Source organism: Theropithecus gelada, chromosome 5, assembly GCF_003255815.1.
Source record: "Theropithecus gelada isolate Dixy chromosome 5, Tgel_1.0, whole genome shotgun sequence".
NCBI lineage: Eukaryota > Metazoa > Chordata > Mammalia > Primates > Cercopithecidae > Theropithecus > Theropithecus gelada.
Window position 1 is genome coordinate 109,146,759 of NC_037672.1, and position 25,933 is coordinate 109,172,691.

Genomic DNA, 25,933 nt, shown 5'->3' on the forward strand with positions numbered 1-25,933 from the left:
TGAAGAAGGAGAGAGAAAAAAGGAGTGAAGTCTGAAGGAAGGATAGGGAAAACAAAGAAAGGTTGGCATTTGGGATAAAATGTTGAGAGCTCAGATGCCTTTACCTGAAATCCTGTTAGTGAATAACTTCATAAGTGCTCTTTTTAAATTCGTGAAACCTAGAGTCCTACAATTTTGCTCAAATACTGATAAAGTGATTTATTTAAAAGTGCTTCTTTCCAGAAAACCCACAAAATGGAGTCAAATGCTCTCTTCTGCACTCCCACCATTAATTTTTGTTATCTGTATCAGCAAGGGAATGATGTTTATGGTTTTTTTTCAGTCTCGACTATATGAAGAAGAAATCTGTTTTTCATCAAGCACTCATTGACTTTTTAAAAAATATGATAGCAGAAAAAGATCAAAATATATAAATAACTTCTTTAAATAAGGAAATCATCTCCATATAGAAAAATTAATCATCTTGCCATACTGAACCGAATATCCAAATCAAAGGGGTTGAAAGGATGTAATCATCTATTCTCACATCTCAAAAGGACTAACTGGACCAACTGACATATTTCAGAACAGGATCTTAAGAGTCTCTTGAATTTCTGGTATTGGCCTCTGAACAAACAAAAAGAGCTCGGTATGGTTTTCTACACTTCTTTCACATACTGAAAATCTCTTTCCGTATAGTTACATCATGTGATTGCACCCCATGTGCTTGATCATTCTTCTATATTTCATACTTTATTCAATTAGCATGCCAAACCAATTTATGTATCCAAGAAACACAGAAAAGTTTTATAGAACATCCTATCATCACAAATCAAATGAGAAAGGATTCTGGAACTAAGGCTTACTTTCTTAGCAGGCATTTAATCCTCAGCGAGAGAGAGCCTGGTAGCTCTGCAGGCAGTATTTCTGCACCTCAGCGAAGTATTTGAACTAGAATATTTTTCCCTCTTAGACTTGGGTAAATCAGATGCCTATTTTAATGAAGTGATGAGCTGTACTGAGCTAATATGACTATAATGTCATTCGGAGCACTAGTGATCTTTGAAAGAACACCACAGGAGACCACGCCTAAGTGCGGATCCAGCCATGATGTTCATTCTCACTGTATCCTGACTTACAGCTTATCTGTTTGTCAATTGAACAGACTCTATTTTCTTATGTTTTCTCAAAAGAAATAGTAAACATGATCTATTCTTCCTTTATTTACCCCCTTACTTCTCACTGATCTTAACTGGCATGAAAATTTGAGACAGGCCTCAGTTAATTTAGAAAGTTTCTTTTGCCAAGGTTGAGGACGCACACCCATGACACAGCCTCAGGAGGTCTTGACGACATGTGCCCAAGGTGGTCGGGGCACAGCTTGGTTTTATACATTTTAGGGAGACGTGAAACATCAATCAGTATAGGTAAGAACCAAGAACATTAGTTCAGTCCAGAAAGGTGGGACAACGCAAAGCAAGGAGGGGGCTTCCAGGTCACAGGTAGGTGAGAGACAAATGGTTGCATTCTTTTGAGTTTCTGATTAGCCTTTCCAAAGGAGGCAATCACATATGCATTTATCTCCATGAGCAGAGGGGTGACTTTGAAGAGAATGTGGAACCTAAGGTCATTTCTACCAGCCAGATGATGTGTGGCCAGGTTTTGGATGCTCAAAAATAGACAGGGGCATCAGGAAATGGATACCCATTAAGAGTTCTCTCACAGGGAATTAACAACATAAAATTTGCTTTTTAGTGAATAACCTAGGAGTCATATTTAAATTATAATACAATGATGGGTACAAAAAGTACTTGAAAAGAATAAATAAGAGCTAGTATTTGATAGCACAATAGGGGGGACTATGGTCAATGATAATTTAATTGTACACTTTAAAATAACTGAAAGGGTGTAACTGGATTATTTGTAACACAAAAGATAGATGCTTCAGGGGATGAATACCTAATTTTCCATGATGTGATTATTACACATTGCCTGTACCAAAATAGCTCATGTACCCCATAAATATATACACCTACTATGAACCCACAATCTTTTACATTAAATACATTTTTTAATTAAATAAATTAATAATAATAAAATGGAAAAAGACTGGTTTAAGAAACAGGAGCTATGAAATGTTTAGTATTGCAGCTATAAATGCAAATCTAAAATAGAGAAGGGAGGAGGGGGGTGAATTAGGATGATCTTTAAGTGAAAAACAACCTGAGAAATTAGAATATGACTGGATCTAAATAATGTGAGGCATAAATACTTCAAAACTGACTGCAAAAACAAAGACCTTCAAAATTGAATGATTTTGTTACCAGAAATAGAGAAGTTTAAATGGACAGTCAATTTGCCAGGAAGATAAATTTGATTTTGGACATTCTGGGTTTGAAGTAAAGACAAAATATACAAATAAATCTAATAGCTGCCAGTAATTTCACAGTGATACTTTCATGAGAAATCAGGGCTGGAGCTGAATATGGAGTCAAACGTAAAGGTGATATACATGAGGCTATGAGTGGATGAGTAGTCCCAAAACTGAATGCAGAGGAACTTTTACAGGGTAGAGATGCTGGAGGAGCAGGGAAAAATAAGATGCTGGATGCAATGGAAGATCAGAGTGCAAAATTAGGCAAGTCAGAGAAAGAGTTACTCGCAGGGAAAGGTAACATGGTGTGTTGATTTGGGTTCCAGATTTACTATTTTTAAATTCCATGAACCTTCCCTGGACACAATTTTTTGTATGTAAAATAAGGGTTTAGGATGAGATCAGCATTTCCCACAAGTTGTTCCACATAAGATTTTAAAACCTACACGAAGCAAACAAAGTGTCCCATGTTCAAATATACTTGGGCAATGTTTGTTTAAACACAGTTAAACAGATTTTGTTTATTGCAGGACTTAGAATTTTTACAACACTGATTTGCACCATGAATCTGCAGCAAAGAGATCTATAGTTTGCAGTGTTTAAGTTATTTGACAAAGGAACATAGTGTGTGTGTGTGTGTGTGTGTGTGTGTGTGTGTACATACCATCTTGAAGGATAGTGTTCCAGGGAACTACAAAGGTACTTGACAGGTAGATTTCTAATGACCCTTCCAACTCCAGAATTTTATCAGGCTTAATTATATGATCTTATTTGTTTATCTTTTTTAACAGTAATAAAGGCACAGAAATGTGATTATCATTGTTAAATGTTGTCTTTGAATCCAGAAATATATATTAATTATTCCCAACTCTATTTCTGATCTATATTTATCACTGATACTCTACACTGTCAAAAATGACACATTAATATAGTTCTGCAAATGAGTTGTGTTCTTACAAGTTTAGTAGTTTTATTTCTGTCAAAAATAGGACTTTCATGCCTTTGCACACTGGATAAAGCATCTACTTTTTTCCCTCAAAACTGACAGCTCCTAAGAATTATAAACTATAAATTATGTAGCATTTAAAAAAGAAAAAAATCATTTTATGCTTTATTCTTTACTGTGTTTATCTCTGGCTCCAATTATGAGGAAAACAAACTACTCTTGCCTGACTCCTGGATTTAGGTGTAGTTCTTTCTCTCTCTGTGTCTGCTGCTGTTGATTCCAGACTGTACCATCGTTCTCAAGGACGCTCACACTCCTGGGTAGAACTAAAAATGTCCTTGGTTTACAGACCAGCCTCAACTCTGGCAACCTGGCCCAAGTCAAAGTGATGGTCTCACTCAACTGGCTCTTCCTACCTTCATTCAGAGACATATAAATTTGTTTTTGTTGTTATTGTTGTTGAGCGGAATTTCGCTATCTCCCAGGCTGGAGTGCAGCCGCACGATCTCGGCTCAATGTAAGCTCTGCCTTCCCGGGTTCACGCCATTCTCTTGCCTCAGCCTCCCAAGTAGCTGGGACTACAGACGCCCACCACCACGCACCGCTAATTTTTTGTATTTTTAGTAGAGACGGGGTTTCACCATGTTAGCCAGGATGGTCTCGATCTCCTGACCTCGTGATCCGCCCGCCTCAGCCTCCCAAAGTGCTGGGATTACAGGCGTGAGCCATCGCGCCCGGCCAAATTTGGTTATTTTTAAACAAACTATATGTGTGTGTGTGTGTGTGTGTGTGTGTGTGCATAGCAAAAAGATCAAAGGATATTATTAGAGCAAATGCTAACAATAAAAGCTTAGCTATTTCCTACTTCCATCACTGTTATTTTTATTTCTATTATTATGAACATGTATAATGGTATACATAGAAATTTTTCAAAGTTTGATTATCTGACTTTGTAACAGTCAAAAGATTATAATAACAGAATGAAAGTTTGGGTGGTAGGAATAAAAATCGAGAGGCAATTACTCTGACAGCAATGAAGTGACAATTAACATCAAGAAAGGTGATAGAAAAAAGCGCACATTGAGATGAATTGCTACATAAGAAGGGGTGTTCATTCAAAATGACGCTCTTGCGTCTTCAAGAAAAGGTGAATTATAATGCTATAGCCTGTGCGTTGGATGGCATGAAAATACATTTTATAAAATTTTAATACAGAATAATAAAAATAAATAAATAAAATGGTTTGGCACACAAAAGGGGTAAGGTTGAATTATTTGGAAAATGTCTGTGCATGAAATACCTCATCTTTTGCTGCTGGATAAATGAGACATCAGTATAGTAAATATGTATTAAACTGTATTACAGATGGTCAGAAATATTGTTTACTGTTTGGTTTTTATCAAAATATTATTGTTAGAGTGTGTTCAATTTAATCTGCTTATGTGAAAAACAGCAAGGACACATTTTTAATTGTGCATGTTTCACACAGGGAGAATGGTACCCTGGTTCATCGTGGCACTGAAGGCTGTGACAGCAGGGTGGGCGATCTGGCTGTCTTCTAAAATGTCTCAGTGTCAGTGGCACTTCCTTAGTGCAATATTTTGTAAACTTTTCCAACCAAGATGTAGAAGACAATCAACACATTTCAATAGGAGATCTGGGGAAATCTAGCAGGTTTTTAAAATTTCAAACTTATTTGTTTCAGAAACTTTAAATTCCATAAACACTTTCATTTTCCTCGCATTCAAAGCATGTACGTTTAGCTTTAGATCTCAAGGCAGTAGCTGTAGCACCCACACAAACGTAGCTCTAGAATCTAGTCACTTCACACACCTCACAAACTAAAGGAAAGACGGTTACACATTTTTTTAAGAAAACCCAAACTATACTTATCTCCAGTTTAAAGAAGAGTATGAAGAGCTCTTTTCAGTGTTCTCCCAAATAGGACAACTTTATGATAGAGAAAATGACGAGTAACAATCATCACTTATAGATTTCTTGGTAGGTAGCCATGCCTCTCCCTAATTTCTCTTATGTAACCTGATCATCATCCTAAATCTGTTTTCTTATGGAGAAATGCCAGCTCATGTCACATTTATCTTTTTGGGGTAGGAGATGTATGCTAACAACAAAACTTTCACATTGAAACTTGTTTACCTCAGAAAGAAGGGTAAGTTAGCATGCCTTACAACAAGAGCACATAACTATTAGCCAACTGTCTTTGTCAGGAGAGGAAAAACCCTTGAAAGGCGAAGTAAAGTGGACTTATCATTTCAAGTTACACCTGGGATCCTATAGTCACAAAGGACAGTTAGCAAAATGTTATTTAAGAAAAGCACACTGAAAGATCCTAAGGCTCTACTAATGCTTAAAATCCCAAAGTAATTATTTCATATATAATCCAAGAAATGAAAAGCACCCTATGTGCAGAAGCTTTTAATGTAGTGGCATCTTCCTGGTTTTCTGAAATTCTGAGATGAGCTTTGTCTTCTATTTTCTTCCTACAAACATTTTAAAGCCTTCCTAATCTTTTCTTTGCCCTATGACCCTTCATGAGCTGTGCTTTTAGTGCTTAAATAAGTATTCCACTTCGCTATCTAGAGATGGGCTTTTGAGCATGAATGACCTACTCTATTGGTAGATTAAGCTCAACATCTCATTTAGGGGAAAATTACACAGCAATCAAGAAATTATATAAGTGTAAATTGCTTTGAATGCACACTATTTTTCAAAATGGCACATATAATTCTCATTATAAATAAATTACATACAAAATATTATTTCTGAAATCTCATTTTATTGGAACTCAGCAAAGACATGTTTGCATATTCCTATATCATGCTTAACTTTCTAATAATTTTTGCTATTCTGAAATTTATAAATGTGCAACTGTATGCAACAAAACCTCAAAAAAAATCTACTACTAAAATTAGGAATTATTTTATAATTACAGTCATGTGTTGCTTAACAATGGACTTGCTTTCAGAGAAATGTGTTGCCAGGTGATTTTGTCATTGTGTGAATATCATAGAGTGTATTTACACAAACCTAGATGGTATAGCCTACTGCACACCTAGGCTATATGATCCTAGACTACAGACCTTTATAGCATGTTACTGGATTGAATACTGTTGGCAATTGCAACACAATGATGAACATTTGTGTATCTAAACATATCTAAACATACAAAAGGCACAGTAAAAAAATATAGCATTATAATCTTATGGACCACCATTTTATATGCTGTTGTTAACCAAAACATTGTTGTGCATGGTTGTATTTAACAGCGTTTTACATGAGTAAAGAAAGGGAACATATATGTCTTCTCAGGGCGGAGTATACAGGGTACACATTTCTTGCATATTGGCATCATTGTACCTGGTTATCTACTCAGTGGGCCCAAATCAAGTCATATACAGTGGTATATAACTCTGGTGAGTTGTATCTTCTTCATAAACCATATGAGGGAACTTCCTACTGGATTGATTGAGTAGTATTTATACAGGTCATTTGAATAGTTTTCCTTTTTTATTTGGTTTTTCATTGACGCAAATCTTTTTTTATTATTATATTCTGATACCATTATTCCTTCAAATTCTACCATCAACTACCTATTCCAATATTCAAACTTCAACTCTTTGGATCTCTTTCCTGTCTTTCAAAACACTGAATCTCAGCTCCCTAATATTTTTCTTTATAATTAATCAATTGATATACAGAAAGTAGGAGAACTGAGGTCAGAAATAGAAGTAAAGTTAATGTAATAGTGGTAAGAGTTTAACTCAATCAAACTACTTAGTCTTCTATTCCAACTTTATTACGTCCTATCTGTGGAGCCCTGGCTGTGATAATAACTTCTGCTTCCTGAGGTTACTGTAGGGAAGAAATGAATAATGTATAAAAAGTGCTTGGCACTGTGCCTGCCCAAATTTTGTCATTATAGTTAACAACGTGAAGTTGTCATGCGATAGTAAGGACAGAGCTAATAATTCCAAATGCTGCCAGGTGGGTATTTTGATTTCTTAAACCTTAAAGATTCACTGGAGGAGATCTCTGAGTTAGTCCTCCTATAATTTTCTTTGAATTCAGTTGAACAGCAAGAAAAAAATTATATTTACTATTTGCTCTGTGCTAGGTATTAGAGAATAAATAGGGAAAAAGGCAAATAAATAACAAGAAATGACATTTGTTAAATATTAAATAGGTGTCAGGCATTATGCTCGGTATTTTAGACATTATGCTTTAGCCAAATAGATTGAGAAATTGCCAAGCTGGCAAGAGGTAAAGCTAAAATTTAAAGTTCTTTTGACTTCAGACCATATTCTTCAAGGAGAAAGGCAAACCAAACTACCCATAAGGCAATATAGAATGTATTAAGTACTATGAGATATTGAGGAGTGAGTGAATTCCTACTTGGCAGAATCAGATCAAGCAAAATAGAAGAGGTGGCACTGGAGTCGCATATTAAAATATAAGAGAAAATATCACCAAGTGATAATAAAATATCCATACACACGATTAAAATGATTACTATGTGCACTATTAAAAGCTTTATGTGTTCAACTTTCAGATAAGGATGGGAGGATGTGCTTTGGTTGGATGAGCAGACTTGATTCAGAATTGAGATCCAATAAAGAGAGCTCCAAATAGTCCTGTCTACCCAAGTGTTTGGTACATTGATGATGATAAAACTAAAAATGCAGGTTATGGAGAACTCTTTGGAGACTAAGAAATTTGGACTTTATCCTAGAGAAAAAAATAGAGTATCAGGTTGGGTATTTTAGCAAAGGAGTTATATGATCATATTTGAATTTTTAGAAAAATATGTATATGGGTAAAAGATGGATTGGAGGGGATGATTTCTAATTAAATGTAAACAAAAATAAAAACAAAAACATGAATGTGATGGTTAATATCACATGTCAACTTGATTGGATTGAAAGATGCTGAGATAGCTGGTAAAGTGTTGTTTCTGGGAGTTTCTGTGAGGAAGTTGCCAGAGGAGGTTAACATTTGAGTCAGTGGTTTGGGAGAGGAAGACCTGCCCTCAATGTGGGTGAACACCCTCCAGTTGGCTGCCAGTGTGGCTATAACAGAGCAGATAGAAGAAGGTGAGATAAGCTGGCTTGCTGAGTCTTCTGGCTTTCGTCTTTCTCCCATGCTGGATTCTTCTTTCCATTCCTCCTGCCCTTGGACATCGGGCTCCAGGTTCTTTGGTTTTGGACTCTTGGACTTACAACAGTGGTTTGCTGGGGGTTCTTAGGCCTTTGGTTACAGAATGAGAGTTGCACTGTTGGCTTCCCTGCTTTTGAGACTTTTTGACTCATAATGAGCCACTACTGGCTTCTTTCTTCCTCAGTTTGCAGATGCCTATCTTGGGAGTTCATCTTGTGATTACGTGAGCCAATTCTCCCTAGTAAACTCATATATATATATATATATATATATATATATATACACACACACACACACACACACACATACACACACATACACACACACACACACACATCCTATTAGTTCTGTCCCTCTGAAGAACCCTGACTAATACAATGAGATTAATCAAATACTTTAAGTAAGAAATGGAAGAAGTTTGACCTATTAAACTGGGAGTATGAATGGATCTAGGAGAGGTAGATATAAGAGGCCCTTAGAAATGGCATACTCAGAATTTGGCAAATAAATGAATATTAATATGAAGGTCAAGAGGACAGTCTTAAAGATATTCAAGTCATGTTGCCAGCAAGTATTCACGAATGTGTGCAATAGTTTGAGAGAGAGAACAGAGCCAGAAACAATGATAGAGGATGGAGAGATGATATATCATTAATAGAAAGATGCAAAGAGTTCATAGTACTTTCGTCATATATTTATGATATATGTTGTAAGTATACATAGTGTATGTAAGATAGAAGTACTATATATTCCTCCCATATGACAATGTGTGAAATTTGAAGCCACATAAGTAGGTGAAGGAAGCAAGATCTTTAATGGAAGGGACTCTGGAGTAGTAAGAGAAAGCCAAAGATAGACCTTTGGGAAATTGGCTTTGTAGGAGGGACAGACAAAAGAAAAGGAAATACTAAAGGAGATAAGGATATTAAAACAGAGAAATCAAGAAGAGGGGAGGAGACATGACAAGAAAGAATGTCAGGGAATCTTAAGGAGAAGACTCCAAGAAAGCATCAGCAGCCATCAGTGAAAACACAATAGTAAGGTGAAGAAAGAAGTCTTTAAGAGACTCAGATCATGTTGTCAGCAAGTGTTTAGAAATTCGTGTTGTAATTCCAGAGAACAGAGTCAGAAATTATAGATGTCCCCCAATCAGGATAATGATCAAGAAAAACCGATCATTGATGAGGCAATTAGAAAAGTTCTTCTGTATCATTAGTCTTTTAGAATCAGTGAGTTGAGGATCAATGGTAGGTGAAGTAGTGCAATCAAGACTTTTAATGTTTTATGAAAAAGTTCACAGTGAAGAAGAATATTAGATTGGTTAAAGAATTTTTTTTTCCTAAGAGAAGGATAGAATTTTTTATGTCTAAGAAGAAGGAAGCAAAAGGGACAGGGCTATATTTCAAAATATCTTAGGAGGTGACAGACCAAGGTTTCTGGGGAAATGAAATAAGCCTTGATCAAAAGAATAGCAGGAGAAAGACCAAAAAATAATTTGAACCCACCATCACCGAGGCAGAAAAAAAGAAAGGAAAAAAAACTGGGTGACACTGGGAGTTTTTTTGAACCATTGAAGAGAGAAGTTGAAGGGTTTTTAAAATATGTGTGTGTGTGTGTGTGTGTGTGTGTGTGTTGTGAGTTTAATCACTTTGCTTCTTTTATAACAAAGAATGAGATGAGATCATTTGCCAAAAGAGAGCAAGAAAAGCAAGTTGCATTGGAGGTTTCACGGAGGCAATAAAGGTTTTATAAGATATGAAATCAACCTAAGTGTTCATCAAGAAATGAATGGATAAAGAAAATGTGGTATATTTAGACAATGGAAGATTATTCAGCCATAACAAATAATTCAATACTGTCATTTGCAGCTACATGGATGAGCCTGGAGGACATTATGTTAAGTGATCAATAAGCCAGGTTCAGAGAGACAAACACTGCACTATCTCACGCACATGTGGAAGCTAAAGAAGTTGATCTCACAGAAGTAAAGAGTAGAATGGTAACAAGAGGCTGGGAAGCAGAGAGGGGAGGAGAAGTGAGGGAAAGTTTGATAAACAGGTACAAAGACATAGTTAGAAAGGAGAAATAAATGTTCGTGTTACCTTGCACAGTAGGGTATCTGTAACTAACAATAATATATTGTCTATTTCAGAATAGCTTAAAAAAGGATTTGTATTGTTCTCACCACAAAGAAATAATGAATAAATATTTGAGATGATGAATATGCTAATTGCCCTAATTTGATCATTACACACTGTATATATGGATCAAAAGATAACACCATACTTTATAAATATGTACGATTATTATGTGTCAATTTAAAATGAAACAAAATTTTTTTTTAAGTTTGAAATTTCCTGTTTGAGAGAGAGAAATTAGTTGACTAGAGATAAATAAGAGGATTGCAGAGTGACGTTAAGGCTCAATTTCAAATGCTGGTGCTCCAAATAGTGCAGGTGAAATCCTGGAAGGAGGGTTCAATTGTCTCAAGGCTGGGAATTGGCTCAGGTGGAATAGCAAAAGGATAAAAGAACTAACATAATTGAGCCAGGAATCTAATCTCATATACAAGTTAAAGAAGCCAGAAAAACAGAGGATGAACAACAGTGATGATGATGATGATGATGATGATGATGATGATGATGATGAAGAAGAAGAAAGACGCAGAAAGAAGAAAGAAGAAGAAGGCAAACACTCTGTTGCTCTTACTGTGTGCTGGGCACCGATCTATAGCTTTGACATATATAAACCCTTTTAATCCATGGGGGGTCATACCATGCATGCAAAAAATAGGTTTATTTCCTAACTAGGTGCACATTCCACACTCATACTTCCACTTACACTGTGCTTTATTTGTAAATGCATTTGTATATAATACATCATTTCCAGTACACATTAGCAATTTGTTTTCAATTTTCTAATTCACATTCTAGATGGCTCTGGTTCAGCACTAGAACATTTAGCTCATTTTCCAAACATCACATTAATGCATGATTTAGGAAGTAAACAAGAGTTGAAAATAAAATCCTCTTGGAAATTCTGTTGTTTTAAAATCTGAAGAGTTCAGTAATCCTTTAAATCTGTAATCACTAAAGAAAGCTATTGTCACTAAATCACATGTAGTTCTACAAAAACCTCATAATGCAAAGTTCTCCAAAGAATAATTATCGTTAAATGTGACTATGAAACAATAATAGTATGTTACAAGACCACTTATGCATGCTATTTTATTTGACATTATTGAAGTCTTTATTCTCTTGATTAGAATTGAGATTATAGTAAATCCAATCATGGCCATAAAATTATCAGAGGTGAAAAAGCAGTTCTCTAGTGTTTGATAAAACATGAATATTTGGCAATATCCATAAACAAGGAGTCATATAAATTAAAGCTGGACTGCTAACCTATGAATTTTAGCACATGATTTATTGCAACCACAAAAATACATAGTTGGTCTCTAATGTTTGATTATATTATTAGTAGTAAATATAATTATATGATTAGTAGTAAATATAGATGAAAAATATTAAAATTAAAAAGACACTTTTTTATTTTTTTTTTTGAGACCGAGTCTTGCTCTGTCATCCAGGCTGGAGTGCAGTGGCATAATCTCAGCTCACTGCAACCTCTGCCTCCCAGGCTCAAGCAGTTCTCCTGCCTCAGCCTCCTGAGTAGCTGGGACTACAGGCGCCCGCCACCACACTCAGGTAATTTTTGTATTTTTAGTAGAGATGGGGTTTCACCATGTTGGCCAGGCTAGTCTCGAACTCCTGTCCTTATGATCTGCCCAACTCAGCCTCCTAAAGTTCTGGGATTACAGGTGTGAGCCACCGAGCCTGGGCAAAAAGGTACATTTCTTTTAAAATTTTTACATCTCATTGTAATCATCACAAAGAAATTTTACTTAAAATAGTATATTGATGAAAATTCTTTTCAGTAATCATTTACTATAAGTATCTATAATATTTACGTTTATAGTGGCCTTTTCTTCCTCCCTTAAATGTCACGTATTTGTAAATTCTAGAAAATATATTTGTAAATTCTAGAAAATATTTTAACATTTTTTCTTATTGATAGCCTTTCTGATTCCATATTTCCATTGTGAGACTATTTTGTAACTTTAACTCTATCTGTAGAGTATTTGTATTCTTCTATTTGTATCTTACAAAAGTATTTAAAACCTTTGTCCTTTAATTTTCAATAACTAAAGTTTTAGATGAGATTAAATTCCAATTTTTTAAATAACACAATCTGATTTTAATGAATGATATAGAGAGTTTTTAATGTATTATGTTGTATGACTATTAATAGCACCTTAATTTTCATGGAATTGATCTCCCTTCTTTTAAACGGAGAGCCTAGAATGAGCACAAGAAGGTTAACTAACTTGTTCAGCGTTGCAGAGCAACTAGGTAAAGACTGTGGACTGGATCCAAGATCTCCAGACACTCAAAATTTTACCTCAGACTTCCTATGAATCAAGCATACAAAGAGGGCTGTACCCTGAACATCCCATCTCCATGCTCCAAACCTTCAGTCTCCTTAGGATTAATTTTTAAATCTATCTAGGAAGGCATTTGTAAATTGTGAATACAAATTAGTATGTATAGTGAATAGTGAAGCTGAATAGTGTCTGTCCAAAAAACCTTTGTGTGTAAACATCTCTGAAAGAGTCAAATGATAGATAGCACAGTGGGCATTTTTTATCTTTCCAGCTTCAGCCATTTGCCAGCTTATAAATTTTTAGAGGGGAGCTACAATGCTATTGAATTGATGACAGCAACAGACAAGAATTTAGAGACACCAAGATTCCTTCAGACAGACATTCCCCAAAGGAACTGAGAGCACTTAAGAGTTTAAGTGACACCTCTTCTCTAAAATCCCTAGAACAAAAACCTAAAAAAGCCATGGGATCTCAGGGCATCAGGTGTGAACTGACATAATTCATCCCTTGAATTATATCATACAAGTCTACAAACTTTTACATTCACAAATCATATAGAATATGACTCCATCTATTTTTCTCTCTGGAAAGCAATTAGGCAAAATCTTTTATCTTTTTAAATTTTCTTTGATCAAAAAACAGCTAGCTACCAAGAGAAATTTCCCATTAGATATTCTGCATAAGAAATGTCTTCATGTTTATGTCAATTAAAAGATATATTTCTTTTGACAGAAATTTTGGCATATATATTTAATTGAATTGTTAATTGTGTGCTATCAGAGGAAAAAATAAATAAAATTAAAGGTATTCTTGTATGCTCTTAAAACACCAAAGTATTTTTCTAACCTATCACTACATTGACTTAAAGAATGAAGATGAGACTGTACTCTGTTGAAAAATATTAATGACCAATGACCAGGTATCCTGAGTTCAAATTTCGTATCTGTCTTAAGCCACATTAAAGATTTTAAACAACTTGCTCTTATTGTCTGAGTCATAGCTTCTTTATCCTAAACGTAGACAGGAAATTGGCAGGTGATTTTTAGGCTCTTTAGAGTCCTATATTGTTTGTATAGATATAACTTATTCCTAAATACTAATATTCAGCCAGGTATAGAAGGGGGAATAGTTTCAGCACTCAACTGACCTGGTAGATGGCTGGGCTTTCAGTTTAATAATCTCTGACTAAATGGGAATTTTATGTAAAACTAATGAAGTTTTTCTTATTATTCCAAAGATTCATGGGATGTCTGGAACCTTCTAAAAGTTACTCTTACCAAATGCATTTCGATGAGTTCTATCTACACTTACCAGAAACATACGAGCCGAATTTTTCTCTTTTTTTGAGAAGGAGTCGCACTCTGTCGCCCAGGCTGGAGTGCAGTGGCCGGATCTCAGCTCATTGCAAGCTCCGCCTCCCGGGTTGACGCCATTCTCCTGCCTCAGCCTCCCGAGTAGCTGGGACTACAGGCGCTCACCACCTCACCCGGCTCGTTTTTTGTATTTTTTAGTAGAGACGAGGTTTCACCGTGTTAGCCAGGATGGTCTGGATCTCCTGACCTCATGATCCGCCCATCTCTGCCTCCCAAAGTGCTGGGATTACAGGCTTGAGCCACCGCGCCCAGCCTACGAGCCGAATTTTTCTAAGATTTAAAACTTAAATGAAAGGAACATAACAATGAATTTTGAATTTTGCAAAAGCTAAAATATTAAATCATGTAAGACACTGTGGATTTAAGTTACTGAGTTTTCCCACTCTAATGCTGATTATATATTAGTTAAAATGGCTCCTTTACTGCCCATTATATGTTATTTCTTTTCCTAAAACTATAACGGGATTGGGTATATAGTTAGGTTTTTTTTAGATTTTTAAAATTGTTTGATGTTTAAGGAAAATCTGACTCAAACTCATGAGCTCCACATGCCTAGAGAAGGCAGTTACCAACACTTCTTTAGGCCAGATGGCCTCCTTAGCATTTGTCAGTGGCCTTGAAAATGTATACTCTTAACTAAAAAAGGGCAAGGTTAAAGGGTATGAATGAATAATAGCCATCACCATCAAAAAAGGAAAGACTCCAAGACTATCGCTTCCCAAAAGTGAACCAGGATATGAAGGACGGCAGGACACATTGATAGTGTCTAATTCTGCATCATCCAATATGGTAGCTGCCAGCCACATCTGTTTGCTTAAATTTAAGTTCAAATTAATTTAAATAAAATTAAATTTAAAGATTCTGTTCATCAGTTGCAATAGCCACATTTCAAGTGCTGAAAAGCCACATGTGGCAAGTGGCTGCTGCACTGGATAGTGCATATACAAAGCACTTCCGTTGTTGCAGAAATTGGCCTGAGCTGAGCCAGTATAATGCCTGGCATGTAATAGGCACCAGTGAAAATTAAAGAAAATAATGAAGACATTTTGAGTATCCAAGATGAAATGAGTAAAGTTTGTTTTTAGAGGAAACAAATATTTTTTTCTGCTTTTTACATATTCAAAGGCTTTGTCTCAGTCAATCTTAAACTTTTGGGGATATCTTAATATAGGTACCACACCAGAAAGAATATTGGGCTGGTCAGCTGAATTATTGAAGTGGTTTCTAACAATAACTGTAAAACATGAATTCAGCTCTATTTTTATCTCAATTATCATTAATACCAACTTGTGGTTTGTATACATTGAATTATATGAAACTATTTTAGCATACACAACTTAGGGAGAACTAAAGGTTATTATCCCTATTCTCTAGATAGGAAAGTATGTTTATGTCACCGATGAGTTATTAAAGTAACACTGCTATATTTAAATTTAGAGAAATTATGTGGTAATATATGGTAGCACAACTAATAACAAGGCATCTCAGGCTTAAGCCCTGTTCCTGTGGCACAGAGTCTGGAACTCTTGACCCTGCATCATGTACAAGGAACACAATACCACAGCCCTTCAGATGCAAACTCAACTAAGACTCACATCAAATCCTTTGCACAATAAATAAAGCTGTTGCGCTATTTTGAAGCATTTTGAGAATGGTACAAATAATAAGAAATAGCACATCATTTTAAAATATTGGTGACTTTTTTTGTTTAGCAGAGATGGTCAGGTGTGATAGAGAGATATTCATGGAATTTTACATTCCACAAGTGAAGCAGCATAGCATTGTGCTCACTAGCACAAACTCTGACAGCTGCTTGGGTTCAAAGTATAAACTACACAATGTTGAGCAAATTACTTAATCTCTCAGACCTCAGTTTCCTCATCTGTAAAATTCGAATAATAATAATATTGCTTCTCTCTAGATCTAAATACATCAGTACAAGTAAAGTACTAATAATCATGCTTGGTAAATACTAAAGGCCCCAGAAATATTAGCTGGTTTTTGTTGTTGTTGTTGCTGCAGTTGTGATGATGTTGATGAGGCTTGACTTGATAATGACTTCAAATCACTGACTATGAGAGTTTCCAAAGATGGTTCCCGGTTAGCAATGAACCTCCCAGTATTTATGCCTTTGTATAATCTGCTTCTACTTTGGATTGACTGGCTTCAACCAATGAAATGTAGTAGAAGTAACACTATTCCAGTTTTGAGTCTAAGCCTTTTTAGGCCTGACAGCTTCTCCTGAGCTTTTGGGAGCCCTTGAGTTTTCATATAATAAGTCCAGCTGACATGATACAGAGATATGTAGAGAGAAGATGTAGGAAGACCACAAAGAGAGGGTGAGACCTTGGAGACTAGATAGAGATGAAGAGGCCTGGCCATCCTACCATCCCAGTTCAACCTAACCTTGCAGTCATCCTGCCAAAACACTGGAAGTCATCTTGAATGTTCTAGTATTGGCCACCATTTGATGACAGCTACATGAGTAACACCAAGTTAGAACAGCAAAAGAACCATCCAGCTGAACTCCAGTCAATCAACAGAAATCTGGGGAATAATTATACGTTGCTATTTTAGGTCACTTAATGGTGGGATGGCTCATCATGCAGTAATAGAGAACAAAAACACCTAGTATTATTTGCAAAACTATATGTTAATCTTCAAAGCCACTGATGCAACTTAAGGCCATTTGCCCATTGCCTCCACCTTTGATAATAAGTTTTTGTTTATCTGTAACATCTGCCTCATGCCTAACTTTTCCTAACACAAACTATTTTGTTTAAGCAAATCTGCTTAACCTATCCTTTACATAAGCTTCCTTCCATTTTTGTATCTCTTATCCATAGCATTTTCACTACCAGTGATAATATCATCTTTATTAGAGGCCAATCTATTTTTATTTTCTTCTTCTAGAATGCCTTCCTTAATTTTACTTGTATTCTTCCTAGGCTCACATGTACATATTTTGTACCACATAAATGCATTGATTTTATATGGTTTATTTAAGCTTGTGTCATTTGTGCCTCAATCAAATTTTCTCTTTGAAGAGTAGAAGTAATTTGTTTCCTATCCCCACGCAGTGTTTAGTATATGGCACTGCTCCACATATAAACTGTCTCTCAGGGACAGACTAGTATTACCAAACTCTGGAAATAACTGACTAAAATTATCAATAGGAGTTCATTAATTTATAATAAAAACAGCTATTTGCAAGGTCACTAAACAATGGACAACAGATTCCTTACATTATGGAAATTTTAACCTCTAGGCCACAGACATGGGAAGGCAAAATACAGTCAAAAGTTTGCCTGATGAGGGTGAAATGTTACTTATATGATGTGAGTGCCTGATGACATTAATCTAAGACAGTCCTATAAGCCCATATGTACAAGAAGGTTATACACACTGCCTAGCCCAGCAAGTCCTAGACTGTGTTGAATAAATTCTCCTAAAATGAATTTTATTGGGGCAGGGGTGGAAAGCACTTCTACCTAATCAGTTAAATATCTTTTAAATCATCACATATAAATAATGCCTTGGATAATTTTTTAGGTTAGTAAAATGCAAAGCATATTTGTACCCTGTTAGGTGGTGAAAAAGCTCATACTGACAGAGGTGGGATAACATTAGATTGAACCAAACAAAATTCTCTTTTTACTTTCTAGATAGTTTGGCAAATTTTGACAAAATAAGTATGAGTTTCAAACATGTATTAATATTTAAAACATTTATCAATATTTACTAAAATATTTGCTAAGCATTTACCATGTGTCAAGCATTAGGGATAAAGCAATGACCTAAATAAACAAAAATCCTTACCCCAGTGGAAGTTACATTTTAGGAAAAGTTTCTGGCTTACTAAAATAAATTTAAATAAATTTTGACTCCTTAAAATAAATTATATAAAAACAAATATATGCATATAGGTATATAGCTATTGCTTCTTTGTATTAGAAAACATACATTTTACCTCAAATTTTGAACCTGCAATACCATCAAAAATAAGCAAATACCCCCACTGATGCTGAGATTAAGAACTGTAGTTTGCCAGACATGCAAAATGTTAACCATACTTCCTAGTACGTGAATTGTAAAGCATTAAGTCATTGTATTCACACCAAGAATCATAAGAGTCCTTTAAAAAATGATTTAAAATTCTTAAGCAAATCCAAAGCAACTGTCCAGTGCAGTCTATGTTCTCTGACATGTTTCAAACTAATGCTTATTTTGTTAAAATTTGCCAAAATATCTAGAAATTGAAAAAAAGAAGAATTTTATTTGGTACCATCTAACATTATCTCACCTCTGTCAGTATGAGCTTTTTCACCACCTAATAGGATACAAATATGCCTTGCATTTTACTAACCTAATAAAGTATCCAAGAGATCATGTATATATGAGGAATAAAACATAAGATTTAATTGGCTAGGTAGAAGTGCTTCCTTTCCCACTCTCTACTTTCTCTCTAGAAGTGTAAGTATTTAGCCTTCAGTAATACAGTGGGGATGACCTGAACATGTCCATAAACACATTTCCCTCTGCTTATCTAGGGCTCTCTTCCATTCATTGGGATCAGTGTTTAGATTATTTCCAGAGAGGAGACAGCACCTCATCAATGCCTGTGAAATGTCAAGGGGTCATCTGAGAATGAATTCACCATTGGAGCCTGGAAGGAATGCATTTACTTTTAACAGGCTACAGTTTTAGCCTGTGAAAAATTAGTGTGTCAAGGGATAGCCATTTAAGGAGGGTTAAAGTTACTCCACCATTAAGCCTATTGGAGTGAAATGACCAACACTTCCTGGAAGCTCCAGAGTGGGAAAGGAAATGATGGCAACAAGGCTAATTGTAAAAATACAACCTGTGGTAGTAATGATTCTAATAATAAAAATAATGCTGACAGTACTCAAAGGGTTACAAAGCTGAGTTACTGTATGTAATTCCTAAAAAGATTCCTCACTATAACATTACACCACTCGTCCCTAATAAGCACCTTTATAATACAGGTATTTCTTTAACATATTTTTATTAACATCAAGCATTTTCTATGTTATAAAAATACAAGATACACTGCAGTTGTTTTATTTTTGACCAGTAAGATTATTCCTACTTTCCAATGTAAACATGTGACACAAATTTCTTTGCTGAAGACTTTTACTACAAGTCTCATGGAAAAATCTGAACACTTAAGATCAAATTCACTGACCTGGTCAAAGAGAAGATTATATGTGGCTCCGTAATACAGCAGAAAGATCATAAAGTCAAGCAGTTGTTAGCTGTTTCTCATTGAATAGATATTTAACTTATGCTTCCTCATCTATTAAGAAAAGTATAATAATATCACTTCAAAAAGTTATCAGGTGGAATGAGTGTGAAATATCTCATACACTGCCAAATCACTGAAGGTTAATTATGTGTCTATTTCTTTTTCTTTTTCTTTTTTTTTTTTTTTGAGACAGAGTCTCGCTGTGTCGCCCAGGCTGGAGTATAGTGATGCGATCTCCACTCACTGCAAGCTCCGCCTCCCGGGTTCATGCCATTCTCCTGCCTCAGCCTCCCGTGTAGCTGGGACTACAGGTGCCCACCACTGCACCCGGCTAATTTTTGTATTTTTAGTAGAGACGGGATTTCACCGTGTTAGCCAGGATGGTCTCGATCTGCTGACCTCGTGATCCGCCCATCTCGGCCTCCCAAAGTGCTGAGATTACAGGCGTGAGTCACCACGCCTGGCTATGTGTCTGTTTCTTATAAAACTATATGAAAGGCCGGGCATCGTTGCTCACGCCTATAATCCCAGCACTTTGGGAGGGCAAGGCAGGCAGATCACCTGAGGTCAGGAGTTCAAGACCAGCCTGGTCAACATGGCAAAACCCCGTCTCTACTAAAAATACAAAAATTAGCTGGACATGGTGACGGGCACCTGTAATCCCAGCTACTTGGGAGGCTGAGACAGGAGAATCACTTGAACCCAGCAGGTGGAGATTGTTGCAGTGAGCCGGGATCATGCCCCTGCACTCCAGCCTGGGCAGTGGAGACTCTGTCTCAAAAAATAAATAAATAAATAAATTTAAAAAACCATATGAAAGAACAAGTCATACTTGAACAAGTGAAAGAAATTCCTAACACATCCAAAATATTTACTAACATTAATCACCATCATGTAACCCAAAGAGGCTCCTTTGTAGGACTAAAGACTTCACCATCCCCATAGGAGACCTTTTTCGTTAAGTGTACCAGCTTCAAGCAGCTAGAAACAAATTTGATTTAGCAATTCAAAGGCAAGGATACAAGGATTTTCACAAGGTAATATGTAATAAGGTAATATATAAATATGAACTTTAAATTAGGAGCTTCATTGGCCTTCAGGGCTGGCCCTTGCTGCCTCAGATGAAGCCACTATTTAGACAGAGAATGGAGCAAGAATGTCTGTACATAGATCACAGCCATACAGTTTGAGATTGAGTCTTGTGCGGAAGTTCCTGACAACCAGATTTTTGCAGCCAAAACAGTGTTGACAAGGAGCTTGCGAACTGAAAGGAAACTGTAGACAAGACTAAAACCTCTTCTGGTTGGGTTTGATGGTAGACTTTGCAAAACGGTAACTACAGCTTAGATGATTTTCAAAAGGCAGAAAGTTGAATGAATTTTATGCTTCTTTTTGTTTCAAATATCTTTCTAATATATCATCTAAATTCCTACTGTCACAGTTCTTTTCTCATCACTTCGGTAGAGAGAGAGAAACTCAAAAGCTACTGAATTTTTTTCTAAGAAAGTCAGACCTATGCTAAATCTAATAAGAGGATTAGCACAGACTTCTGGCCTTCTATGCTTTTATTTATGCGTGGTTCATAAAGGCATGTTACTGATTCCCATTTAGCTTGTTATCCCCTCTAATCCTATTATTTTTCTGCTACTGTTGCCTCACTCTGAAAGGTTCAGTCATGTGTCCTTAGGATAGTTTTCTCTTCACAGGTGAATTGTTCTTTATTGTCTCTATCAAATATCACTCATCAAAAGCATCTTGAAATGCAATGTTCCTCTCCAGAATCTCTCACTTTTGAGGTACCCGTCAAGATACCTACGAAGGCCTGAATGATTGGCAAATAAAATTATCACTAACATATACTAAGTATTATAAAATGGTTATGATAGTGTACAGATTGCAATGGATATAAAAAGACACCTAATGCTTGTCCTCATTCAAAGTGATAAACTGCCTGGGGAGGCCTGAAGTCCAGAAACACAAGCAGTGTATGGAGCTGAGGAGAAGACAGCAGTCTGAAGAGGAGAGGCCGAGGTCAAGGTGGCTAAAGAACAGCCTTGAAGGAAGGTTAAGATGCTGTTTAAAGTAAAGAAGGGGAAATCCAATGATAAGGGCAAGAGAGGCAGTTGTAGCATAGGCATAGAGGATTTCTACAGCCTATTTAGGTCATCCTGAGAGGACCACGGTACCTGATATCAAGACTTCACTCAGAGACTTAGAGAGAGAGAGAACTTAGGTAGATGTGCTTGTACCAAACTAGGGAGAGCACTTCATACTAGGATAGGACATCAGAATATTCAAGAGGGTAATATGGCATGGCATTTAAAATATAATCTGAAAAGCTGGGTTCAAGTCTAGGTGATGTTGCCAACTAACTGTGAGTGTGGGGGAAAGTTTCTTGCACTTATTTCTTCAGGTATAAAGTAGGAACTCCAATAGTACCCACTCACAGGGCACATGTGGGTACACGAGACAATACATGATTAATAATACTGGCCTGAGCCAGGCACTGTGATGTAAGGGAGCACTAAAGATATAGGGGAGCAAAGCACATTCAATTCCTGTTGTCAGGGGTTTAGGTTAAGAAGTTTGGGATTTATTGGGTTGGGTGAAAAGCAGCCCTTTCTTGTTGGTTTTAAACAGAGAAGTATTGGATGAAAACTGACTTGGAGGTAAATAATTCACTAGTCTCGTAGTGTAATATTTATATAGGGTAGCAATAGCTAAAGGTAATACTAGCAAGGGGCTTTATAGCAGAAATGTTAGAATGACTTTCTAGTTAAAAGTGATAAAAGATCAAAACTGTAGATCCAAAGGAATGCCCATCATTGTATGTTTGGCTGAGATCTGAAGTGGTAAAGTGGAGAGGAACATCACAGTTAAAAGGGTACATACTCCTCCTGTGGAATTTTACCTTTTTGGTTTTTTAGATTTCATAGTCATTATCTATATGCACTAAAGAAATAAGAAACCATGTACTGACTCATGTCTTAATTCTCCTGAGATTGGACAGTTGATTATAACAACTGAGCAGCAAACTACTTCTATCAAGAGCAAGAAGAAACCAAGCAAATCAAAATAATTTGTGTGAGCCATTAAATACAAAAAAAGAGTAAGTTAATGGAAAGAACGCAGAGCTGGAAGCTCAGTAGATCTGGTCTGAGTCTTACTGCTGCCATTGCCACCTTGAAAAAAAAAAATCAGTCTCTTCTGGGTCTTAGTGTCTTCAACATGAAGATACAGAACCCAAGGTTTTCAAAAGTCCTCCTCAGGTGATCTCGTAGAAGTAGAAAATAGGATAGTGGTTACCAGAGGCTAGGCGATAGGGGAAGATGGGGAGAGGATGGTCAACAGGTACAAAGTTACAGTTAGATAGGAAGAAGAAATTCTGGTGTTCTTTTACACACTAGGGTGACTATAGCTAATAACAGTTGTTTAATCAAGTTTAGCCTAAAGCTGCCTTCTTACATATTTAAGTTCAACCTAAAGGTTTTTCTGTACATTGTGAACTATAACACATGGAGGTGTAAACAGACTGGGTAGCCTACACTTGTGCCAATTACCAAGTTTTGGCCAAACAAAACTCCTACCATGTTGGTCAACTGCTCCAACCATGTTCGAATAAGGCAAATGTTGAGCTGTAATCAATCCAGTTGTTTCTGTACCTCACTTCCCTGTTTTGCATGTCACTTTCCTTTTTCTGTCCATAAATCTTCTTCCACCAGGTGCCTGCACTGGAGTCTCTGAGCCTATTCTGGTTCGAAAGACTTTCTAATTCATGAATCGTTCATTGTTCAATTAAACTCTTTCAAATTTAATTTAGCTGAAGTTTTTCTTTTAGCACAGTATATTATATGCTACAAGATAGCTAGAAGAAGTCTGGGCATGGTGGCTTACGCCTATAATCCCAGCACTTTGGGAGGCCAAGTTGGGCAGATCACCCAAGTTCAGGAGTTCAAGACTAGCCTGGCCAACATGATGAAACCCTGTCTCCACTAAAAATGCAAAACTTAAACTGGACGTGGTGGCACATGCCTACAATCTCTGCTACTCAGGAGGCTGAGGCACAAGAATCACTTAAACCTGGGAGGTGGGAGGTTGCAGTGAGCCCAGATTTTGTCACTGCACTCCAGCCTGGGCAACAGAACGAGACTCAGTCTCAAATAATAATAACAACTAATAGTAATATAACTAGAAGAGAATTTTCAATTTATCATCACAAAGAAGTGGTAAATGTTTAAAGTGATAGATATGCTAATTACCCCAATTTGATCATTATACAATGCACACATGCATTGAAACATCACACTGCACCCCATTAATATGTCACTGTAAATAAAAGTTTAGAAATGTAAAAAAATAAAAATAAAAATAAAAAAAAGTCCTCCTAGCTCCAGAATTCTATGACATAACTCAAAGAGCCATTCCAAACAATCCACTCTTATAGAGAGAACTGTTACCTTCTCTTGTAGGTTAGCATCATTTTCAGCTCTTTTGATATAGGAGGCGGGCAGGGAAATGCTGGGTAGAGAAAGGGGGTCCCTGGCTTGGGCTCCACTCTCGGGCCTGTGCCTAAGTACCTAGGTCAGGACAGGCACTCCTGCCTTCACACCCAAATGTTACGTTTCCCAAAACCACCACCCTGTCCTGCCACACCCCCATCCTGTGCCTGTAAAAACCCCGAGACCCTAGTGGGCAAGACACACCTGAGTCTGGACGTCGAGAGAAACACATCAGCGGAAGAACACACAAGTGGCTGGACATCGAAAGGACGTCTAGGGTAGCATGCCAGCGAAAGAGCACACTGACAGACGCTGGCAGGCCAGCAGGCCATGGACTGGCGGAATGATGTGGAGATTGGCCAACGCAGACAGGAGAGAGCCCGGACCGCTGAGCGGTCCAACTCCAGCGGAAAACCACTTTCCCACTCCGTCCCGCTTCTGTCCTCCCCATCCACCTTGCTAAAAGCTTCCACCATTCAACAACACCTTGCACTCATTCTCCAAGCCCACGTGTGATCTGATTCTTCCAGGACACCAAGGCAAGAACCCTAGGATACAGAAAGCCCTCTGTTTTTGCGATAAGGCAGAGGGTCTAATTGAGCTAACACAAGCCGCCTATGGACAGCTAAACTAAAAGAGCACCCTGTAACGCACGCCCACTGGGGCTTCAGGAGTGGTAAGCATTCACCCCTAGACACTGCTGTGGGGTCGGAGCCCCTCATTCCGCTCGCCTGTATGCTCCCCCTAGAGGTTTGAGCAGCCAGGTACTGAAGAAGTGAGCCACTCCTCCTGTCACAGGCCTGCGGGGGACCAGGGAACCTTTCCCGTTTTACTTTCATTACAGAAGAATTTCACTTACTTACAGAAAATACAAATAAGTAACACAGTATTTTTACAGTGGCATGTGGGAGTCAGACATGGGTGCAGCGTACTGTTAAGTTTTTAGAAGTATCAAAAGCCAGTTGACTTTAGGCTATGAAGTTAGAACATCCTGCTGGGATCATTTGTACCCTATATCTTTTCAGATGCTACACGTAATGCTTTTGCTTTTGAGTTTTATTTTGTTTTGTTCCCCTTTGGAAAGCCAGTTGTTAAACATTTATCAGCACACCACTAGTCTTCCTTGAGTGGGATAAGTAAACCAATACTGTTAAACAACAAAGGTCTTCTGCTGTTGAATTATGATCGGCTCCATGCTAACAATAGTAGGAACTGTTTCAAAGAATAATTTAAAACAAATTAGTTACATTAAAACAATGTGCAGTGAGATGTCACAAGTAACAAAACTTCCATTCTTCCATGTCTTTTCCTGTTGTCTCAAGATAATTTTAATTTATATAAATGAAAGCTACCCGGAAGCTATAAACCCTAATTCCAAACCCAGCCGGAAATCACAATCAAGACTGCTAGCTATTAATAGAATGACTTGTCCCCAGTAGGATGTCCCCAGAAGTGAATTAGCTTTGCATTAAGCATCACCAGGGATAAACAAGAAAACTCACCCTAGAAGTGCTGCCAGTGGCTTCACATCAACTCATAGAAAGAACTCAAGGCAAGCTTTACTCCTAATCAATATCTTGATATTGAATCTAAGAGACTCTAAATTTGGTTTGCAAGATTGCCAACACATGTTACAATGCTTCCTGGGGCCCAGCACCACCACAGATTCTAAAGAAAGCCAACAGTAGTGGGTGAGAAAGGAGCTTTGTATCTGGATTTAGTTTCTCATAAATGAAATAAATGTGTCTTTTTAAGGCTTTCCGCATGCCTGTTCACAAAAATAAGAAACGCTGGAGATTTATAGGGCAAGAAGACTGAAGTTCCAAGTGTCTTTGTCCCAGAAAAGTTAAATATTTGAAGCTAACTTGTTACAAAAT